Here is a 9,427-nt window from a genome sequence, read left to right as displayed (position 1 = left end):
GCCATCAGCCCCTCACCCAGACTGGCCAGGCACTCCAGCAGGACCCCCCGCCCTGAAGGGGGTGTGGCCAGCCTGAAAATGGCCCTCAGCCCCTCACCGAGGCTGGCCAGGCAACCCAGTGGGGACCCCCACCCTGAAGGTGCTGTGGCCAGCCTGAAAACAGCCATCAGCCTCTCACCCAGGCTGGCCAGGCACCCCAGCGGGACCCCCACCCTGATCCGGGACACCCTTCAGGGCAAACCAGCTGGCCCTCACCCATGCACCAGGCCTCTATCCTATATAATAAAAGGTTAATATGCAAATTGACCCTAACAGCAGAACAACTGGAAATGACTGGTCACTATGACACACACCGACCACCAGGGGGCAGACGCTCACTGCAGGAGCTGCCCCCTGGTGGTCAGTGTGCTCCCACGTGGGGGAGCTCTGCTCAGCCACAAGCCAGGCTGATGGCTGCCAGTACAGCGGTGGTGGAGGGAGCCTCTCCCGCCTCCTCAGCAGCACTAAGGATGTCTGAATGCAGCTTAGGCCTGCTCCCCGCTGGCAAGTGAACAATCCCCTGAGGGCTCCCGGGCTGCCAGAGGGATGTTTGACTGCCAGTGTAGGCCCAATCCCCTGGGGAGCGGGCCTAAGCCAGCAGGTGGTCATCCCCCGAGGGGTCCAGACTGCAAGAGGGCACAGGCCAGGCTGAGGGACCCCCCCCGCCCCCCCGAGTGCACAAATTTTTGTGCACCGGGCCTCTACTTTTTAAGATAAAAATGCATGCTTTTTATTTTATTTTGTGTTAGTTTCAGGTGTATAGCAGTGTGGTTAGTTTACAAAGTATTCCTCACAATATTTCCAGTACTCACCTGGCACCATATATAGTTATTACAGTATTATTGACTTTATTTTCTATGCTGCACTTTACATTCCTGTGACTGTTTTGTAGCTACCAATTTGTACTTCTTAATCTCTTCACTTTTTTCATCCAGCCCCCAAACCCCTACCCCCTGTGTCTATGAGTCTGTTTCAATTTTGTTTGCTTATTTTGTCCTTTAGATTCCATATAGAAGTCAAATCATATGTATTCGCCTTCCTCTGACTTACTTCACTTAGCTTAATACCTTCTAGGTCCATCCATCCTGCTGCAAATGGTAAGATTTTAATCTTCTTTATGGCTGAGTAATATTCCATTGTATATATGTACCACAGCTTTTCATCGCTTGTCTATTGATGGGTGCTTGGGCTGCATCCATATCTTGGCTATATCTTTGTTGATTTCTAATTTCATTCCACTGTGATCTGAGAAGGTGCTTGATATGATTTCAATCTTAAACTTGTAGAGACTTACTTTGTATCCTAACATGTGGTCTGTATTTGAGAATAACCCATGTGCCCTTGAGAAGAATGTATAACCTTCAGCTTTGGGATGAAATGTTCTATAAATGTCAGTTAAATTCATCTGATCCAGTGTGTCATTTAGAGTCACTGTTTCCTTGTTAATATTTTGTCTGGAAGGTCTCTCCAGTGAAGTCCCCGACTATGACTGTATTGTTGTCAATCTCTCCCTTAAAGTCTTCTACAAGTTTTTTATATATTTATGTGCTCCTGTATTGGGTGCATATATAATTACCAGAGTTATATCCTCATGTTGGATCGATCCCTTTAGTATTATGTAGTGACCTTTATTGTCCCTTGTGATGGCCTTCACTTGGAAGTCTATTTTGTCATACACAGGTATTGCTACTCCAGCTTTTTTTTTCATTTCCATTTGCGTGGAAAATTTATTTTCTATCTATTTACTTTCATCTTGTGTCAGTCTTTTGTTCTGAGGTGGGTCTCTTGTAGACAACATATATATGGGTCATGTTTTTTGATTGGAGCATTTAATCAATTTACATTTAAGGTTATTATTGATAGGTACTTATTTATTGCCATTTGAATTCTTTATGCCTATATTTCTCTCTCCCTCCATTTCTTCTCATTACAGCAGTCCATTTAGCATTTCTTGGGGTGCTGGTTTTTGGTGATAAACTCCTTTAGCCTTTTTTTTTTTCTGGGAAGCTCTTTATTTCATCATCTATTTTGAATGATAGCCTTGCTGGATATAATAGCCTTGGTTTCAGATCCATGCTTTTCATTACCTTGAATACTTCATGCCATTCCCTTCTGACCTATAGAGTTTCTGGTGAAAAATCAGCTGACAGCTTTATGGGAACTCCTTTGTGGGTAACAGTTTACTTTTCTCTTGCTACCTTTAAGATTTTCTCTTTGTCTTTAATTTTTGGCATTTTAATTATGATGTGTCTGGGTGTGGGCCTGTTTGGGTTCTTCTTGCTTGGGACTCTCTGTGCCTCCTGGACTTGTGTGACCTTTTCCTTCATCAGGTTAGGGAAGTTTTCTGCCATTATTTCTTCAAACATGTTCTCTATTCCTTGCTCACTTTCTTTCTCTTCTGGCACACTGTTATGCAAATATTGTTATGTTTCAGTTTGTCCCATAGCTCCTTTAAGCTTTCCTCCTGTTTTTTAATTGTTTTTTTCTTTTTGATTCTCTGATTTTTTTCTATCCTGTCTTCTAATTCACTGATCCGATTTTCAGCTTCCTCTAATCTTCTGTGTATTTCTTCCACTGTATTATCAGTGCTGTCATTCTTCAAAGTTACTATATCTTTTCTCATGTTGAGAATCTTTGCCATCATTATTCTGAACTAAAGAGTTCAGATAAATTTATCTCCATTTCATTTATCTCTTTTAGAAAATTCTCTTGTTCTTTCATTTTGGACTTGTTCTTTTGTCTCCCCATTTTGGCTGATTGTTTGTTTTTGTGTCTGTGTATTAGGTAGATGTGCTTCAAGTCCCAATCTCTAGTGCAGGACAATGTCAGATGCTGTTTGTGACTTACCCTGCATACCTTGTTTGGAGCTATTAGCAATCCACAGCTTGTGGCTCTCTCTGCTGGGGCTGGGTGCCTTTGATGTGCACTAGGGTTTGCTTTTCCTAGTCTTGGGCCAAGAAGGAAATCAGGGAAAGACTCAAAGCCTCCAGAGATCTGCCTCTGCCTGTAGTCTGATTGTTATCAGCCTTGACTAGCCCCAGACTATTGACCACGGGGGGCGGGGGGGGGGCAAGATGTTTTCCAACAGGGTGTTGCAACTGCCTTTCCCCCATACAGAAATTCCTGGGTAGCAAAGATTCACTGAAGAAAGATGTCCTCTCAAGTATGAGGGAATGACTCAGCACAGGAAATTGGGGTGGCTGCCCTGTAAGCTCTATCCTCAAAGCCCCCAAACCTGGCCTCCACTCACACAGCCCTCCATCTGCCAGAGCCCAAGGTGAGCAGCTGCACACAAAATTTTGTGCATTGGCCCTTTAAGAGGGGGCCTGAATTTCCAGCCATCTGTCCCTGGAAGACAGCAACCCTACTGCTCTTCACAGCCAGATGTTATGTGGGCACCTTTCTCAGTTCTAGTGCTTAGGGCTGGAGAGCCCAGCTTGTGGTTTAGACCTCAGAGTTCTCAGTGGGAACCACCTCCCCCCCCCCGCCACCCCCCATAGCTGAGATGTCCTCTGTGGGAGCCTGGCCAGTCTTTTTGTACCTCCACACTTCCTACCAGTCCCTATGTGGTCTCCACTTTCCATCCTTGGTTATCAGGGTTCTCTCCAGGTAGTCTTCAATTGATTTTTCAGGGGAAGAAGGGGTGTGGTTTCTGTATTTTAGTTTTATTTCCAGTTTGGTCCTGGGAGAGTGTCAGTGTAGATTCCACGTACTCTGTTACCATTTTGGTATTCTCTCCTTCAATTTTAAAAAAGATAGCCTTGCTGTGTAGAGTAGTCTTGGTCGTAGGTCTTTGCTTTTCGTTACTTTGAATATTTCATGCCAATCCTTTTTGGCTTGAAATGTTTCTGTTGAGAAATGAGCTGATAGTCGTGTGAAAGCACCCTTGCAGGTAACTGTCTTTCTCTAATTGCTTTTCAAATTCTATCTTTGTCTTTAACGTTTGCCATTTTAATTATGATGTGTTTTAGTGTTGGCCAAATTCACCCTTGGGTGTACTGCTTGTGGAGCACACCCTTTGGGTTGTGTTTTGATGTGGTTTGAAGCCTGCTATTGGGTGAGTTGGTTCTGGGGCCTCTTGGGATAGGAGTCCAGTGCAGTTCAATGTCAGATGCTGCCTGTGACCAGCCCTGGGCTACCTGTTAGTAGCTACAAAGTGGTCCACAGTGTTTGGCTGACTCTGCTGGGCCTGTGTGAGCATGAGAGGGGCCAAGCTGCATCCCAAGGCCAGCTTCCACCATTACCGAGCCTGGGGTCCAAGTCACCCTGAGATCCTCCTCTGCCTGAATGATGCCTGTGAGGCTCAGTCACTAAAAGAACCTTTAGTGGTACCTGAGTTGTATGAGGTAAGTTCTCAGTGAGTCACCAGGTAGGGGTGAGTAGCTCATCTTGATAGAGATTCAAACTCAGTCTGAGGCCACTCATTAAAAGTCTCAGGGTACATGAAGGCCACCCACCATCCACCTGGGGCCTGCAGACCTTTGTGGTGGGGCAGGTTCTCAGAGAGTCATCAGTAGAAAGCAGTAGAGTTCGTCAGGCTAAAACAGATTAAGACTTGGCTATTTGGAGGGAGAGCTGTGCACACAAGATGGACCTCCTTGAGAGCTTTCCAAGATAGTCTGTACCATGGGCCCACGTTGGCCACAGCCAGCTGACTCCTCTGCAGGGCACTGAGCTCATCAGGATGGGGCCACAGGGAATCCAGAGTGTAAAGCTAGTGCATTTTCCCAGGCTGATGTGGCATTGTGGAGAGTGCTGACTTAAGAAAGATTGTGTCTGTGGGCAGTGTCGGGGAGAGACTCAGCACAGGGACCCTGGCAGATGTCCCTCTAACCCTCTTTTCAAATCCCCACAACCCAATTTCTTCCTGTATGACTTCTGTCTGCTCTGAGCTGCTGGCCCTTGCTGGAGCCCAGGGTGCAGGCCTGTGAACCAGATTTTACATGTTGGCCCTTTAAGAAGGCAGACTTGGTCTGTCCTGGTGGACAGAATCCCTGCTGATTTTCACAGCCAGATGTTATTCAGGCTCTAGATGTTATTTGGCACTGGTGTTCTGGGCTGGATAGCCCACATGTGGTTGAGACCCACGGAAGATCTTTGCTGCTGAGATATTCCTCCAGATTCTCGACAGCTGCAAAGATCCTCCCAGCCCTTTTTGTGTCTCTGTCCTTCCTACAAGTGAGAAGGCAACTATTTGCAAGCCAGGAAGAGAGTCCTCACCAGAACTCCACTATGCTGGCACCCTGATCTAGGATTCCCAGTCTCTAGAACTGTGAGAAAATAAGTCCCTATTGTTTAATCACCTAGTATTTTGTTATTTTGTTATGGCAGCTCTAGCTGACCATGATTGGACCATTTGGTAAATTGAACTTATTCTGTCCTTCAATTTGTTCTCTATCTATTTATAGGGAAACCTTTCTAGGGCGGGTAGAATTATCAATGTATAAAATTCCCTTCCTTTATATTTATTCCATTTGTTTTCTTGAATTCTCCTTCATCCCATCTTCATCCTTTCTATTTCTAATATGTCTCTAAAATGGAGATATTTTAAATATCTCTAGAATTTCCATGCTAAATTCCAATGTTGAATAAATTTTTCAGGATAGAAAGTCTTGTTTACTATTAATATAAAAGTTTTCAGTAACTTTCACCAGGACAATGTTATTCTATACTATTTGTTTTGTTAAAAATTAACATTAGTGTAGGAGAATTCTACATAATGATAGGAAAAGGAAGAAATGAGCATGAAGATTTTCAAATGTTGGAAATGATAGTCCTTAGGTATTAGGAAGATTGGGGGAATATATCAGAGATGAAATAGCCAAAGAACCAATGAATTATAATGCCATTTCTTCTAAAATAGAAACACAGTCTTCCAATTAATTAGCTAATTAATTAATTAATTAATTAATTAATGTTTGTTCAGGATCTCCTGGGCACTGTGCTAGGCACTAGGGAGGGGGTACAGCATTAAACAAGACCAACACGGCCTGTGTTCATAGAGCTTACAGATTGGGGGCAGAATCAGAAATAGAATACTTTTAGAAGTACACTGGTGTTTCCTTCATTCAGTGTAGATTTTTAAGACTTATAAAAGGACACAATCTCCCATATCCACCCCCCCCTTAGCTGCTATAGCAAGGTGAGCAGTTTTTTCCCCCCTTAAATGCCATTCCAAGGAAAGTATTTTCCTTTTAACATTTTATATTAGAAAATAAAATACACATTCTGAAGAGTGCACAAAATGTAAATGTATAGGTTAATAAGTATAAAATAAAATACATATATCACCAAGGTTAAGAAATATAATTTTGCCATCATCTCCTCTTCCCTCTTACAACTCATGCTGCTATGCACATTTTAATGTGTTTTCCTGCACATGTAGATACGTTTCTCTACAACATTATCTAAGTGGAATTGCTGGGTTGTAAAATATGTGCATATTCTACTAGATAATTACAAACTGTTCTCAAAATGGTTGCCAATTTCATTAACCATTAGCAGTGAGAGTCCCAAGGCTCCACTTCTTTGCCAGCAGTTTTGCTATACTAAAATTTTTTTTTTGCCAATCTGGTGAGTATATACTGGCAATTTATTATAATTTTTATTTTTAAAATTTATTTTTAATCCTCACCTGAAGACATGTTTATTAATTTTAGAGAGAGAAAGGGAGAGGGAGAGGGAGAGGGAGAGAGAGAGAGAGAGAGAGAGAGAGAGAGAGAGAGAGAGAGGAGAGAGAGAAACATTGATTAGTTGTCTCCTGTATGCACCCCCGACCAAGGATGGAATCCTCAACCTAGGTATGTGCCCTGAATGAGAATTGAACCCTCAACCTTTTGGTGCATGGGACGATGCTCCAGCCAACTGAGCCACCGGTCAGTGCTATTATAATTTAAAAAATGTATTTTTATTGATTTCAGAGAGGAAGAGAGAAGGAGAGAGAGATAGAAACATCAATAATGAGAGATAATCATTGATCAGCTACCTCCTGCACGCCTTCCACTGGGGATTGAGCCTGCAACCCAGGCATGTGCCCTTGATTGGAACTGAACCCAGGACCCTTCAGTCTGAAGTCCGATGCTCTAACTGCTGAGCCAAACCAGCAAAGGCATAATTTTAATTGGCATTTCATTGATTACTAATGAGGTTAAAGAGATTTTAATCTATTTATTGGCCCTCTTTACAATAAAAGTAGTGTGTATTTTATTATTTTTATAAAGTGTGTACTATACATTACTTATATTAACATAATTTGTTAAACACACACACACACACACACACACACACATTTTTAAACATAGAGTCAGCTGTGACTCATTTGCCACAATGCCATCTAGACTCTAGACCAGCGATGGCAAACCTATGACACGCGTGTCAGAGGTGACATGCAAACTCATTTTTTTGGTTGATTTTTCTTTGTTAAATGGCATTTAAATATATAAAATAAATATCAAAAATATAAGTCTTTGTTTTACTATGGTTGCAAATATCAAAAAATTTCTATGTGTGACACGGCACCAGAGTTAAGTTAGGGTTTTTCAAAGGCTCGCCATCACTGCTCTAGACCAATTAAGACTCCTACCAGAAATGCATAAGTATGTAAATTTTTCATATCACTGAAAACAATGACATTTTCCAATGCTTTGTTTCTTTCTCACTGTGTGATGTTTTCTTAAATTGATTATTTTGAAAGAATTTTTGATTTATATGAGTTTCAAATAGTACAGAGACTGTATGCCTGCTCTAGATTCTTTTTCTTTCTGATTGTCTAGTGATCTGTAGTTGGTTTTAGGACTCTTTATATATCTTGATGCCAGTGTTTGTTGCCTTCATAATTTATTGTTCAATTTTTCAACAACTGTGCACAAGATATATTTGTTCTTCTCATAGTTTTCTTTATAAAAATGATTTTAATTTTTAAATATATATTTTTATTGATTTCAGAGAGTAAGGGAGAGGGAAAGAGATAGAAACATCAACGATGAGAAAGAATCATTGATCAGCTGCCTCCTGCACGTCCCACACTGAGGATCAATTCTGCAACCCGGGCATGTGCCCTGACTTGGAATTGAATCGTGACCTCCTGGTTCATAGATCGATGCTCAACCACTGAGCAACGCTGACTGGGCATAGTTTCCTTTTTAAAAAATTTATTTCCCTTTACCGGTGCCTGGATCTTGGCTCCACCCTGTTTCTTTAAGTACTTCTTAGTAAAAACATTCTAACTTGTTGAAAAACGAATTGATGTAATTCTCAATTATTTTTGTGTGTGTAGGTGGCAGGCTTAATAAACAAGGGAACTTACATATGTAATACTTTCAACATAAAGCATTAAAAAATAAAATTCTCTACTTCTTGTCCTAGTCCACAGTCATCTGTAGAATTATTTAAGAATAAGTATATTCTCAATATATTCTTTCTGTAAATAAGAACAGTTAAATATCTAAGACATTTTCAGCAACTCATTAAAATGCTTAGATTATGTGCAGTTATAAATGAAATAGCCAGAGTGAGTAAAATAAGAGATCTTATACTTGAAAAGTTTAACTTACTTAAGAGAGTTTGCAAAAGTTGGGTAAAGGGCATTCGTTAACGAATGCAAAGCTTACCTCTGGTTGCTGAATGTATTTCTGAAAGAAAAGATAAGCAAGTGAGTATGGTGCGGTTTGCTAAAATGCTTACAGGAACTTTGGGCTTGATTATCATGGCCAAAAATAGCAGGTCATTTAGATGGATAAATTACCACGTGCAAGCACTCGTCTAAGAGTTTTATGTGATTCATATTATTGAGTCCTCACAACCCCATCATTAAGTTCTGAGCACAATTACTCAAGGTCACACAGCTAATGATTGGCAGAGTCAGCATCTGCCCCAAGCACCTAGGATCTAGTCTTGCTTTTAAAAAAGTACTTATCCATCAGATTGGCTCCATCCTCTCAGTATTGGTCTGAGGCTCTTAGACTTTGTTTTCTGTAATGTCATACTGTCATTGTCTTTAAGAGGTGACCTGAAACTGGAATCCAGGTTTGTTATACACTAGAATCTTCATGTTATTCAACCTTTTTCCAATCTTTTTTTTTTTTCAGAAAAGAGAGAAGAATGATCTACTTTTCACAGATGCTCATCGAGCATCTATATGTTCCAGACACTACACTAGATGTTAGCAATATAATTCAAGATGGAACACTGAGCTGACTGAAGAATTCAATCCTATCTAATAATAGACAAACATGGAAATTAGCCATACCTCTGCTACCCTTCCCATTGGCTAATCAGGGCGATATGCAAATTAACTGCCAACCAAGATGGCAGCCAGCAGCCAGGCAGCTGAAGTGAACAGGAGGCTTGCTTGCTCCAGTGACGGAGGAAGCCAAGGTTCCCTGCCTGC

This window comes from Myotis brandtii, unplaced genomic scaffold, assembly GCF_000412655.1.
Source record: "Myotis brandtii unplaced genomic scaffold, ASM41265v1 scaffold2076, whole genome shotgun sequence".
NCBI classification, from domain to species: domain Eukaryota; kingdom Metazoa; phylum Chordata; class Mammalia; order Chiroptera; family Vespertilionidae; genus Myotis; species Myotis brandtii.
Note: the sequence above shows the minus strand (reverse complement) of the source record.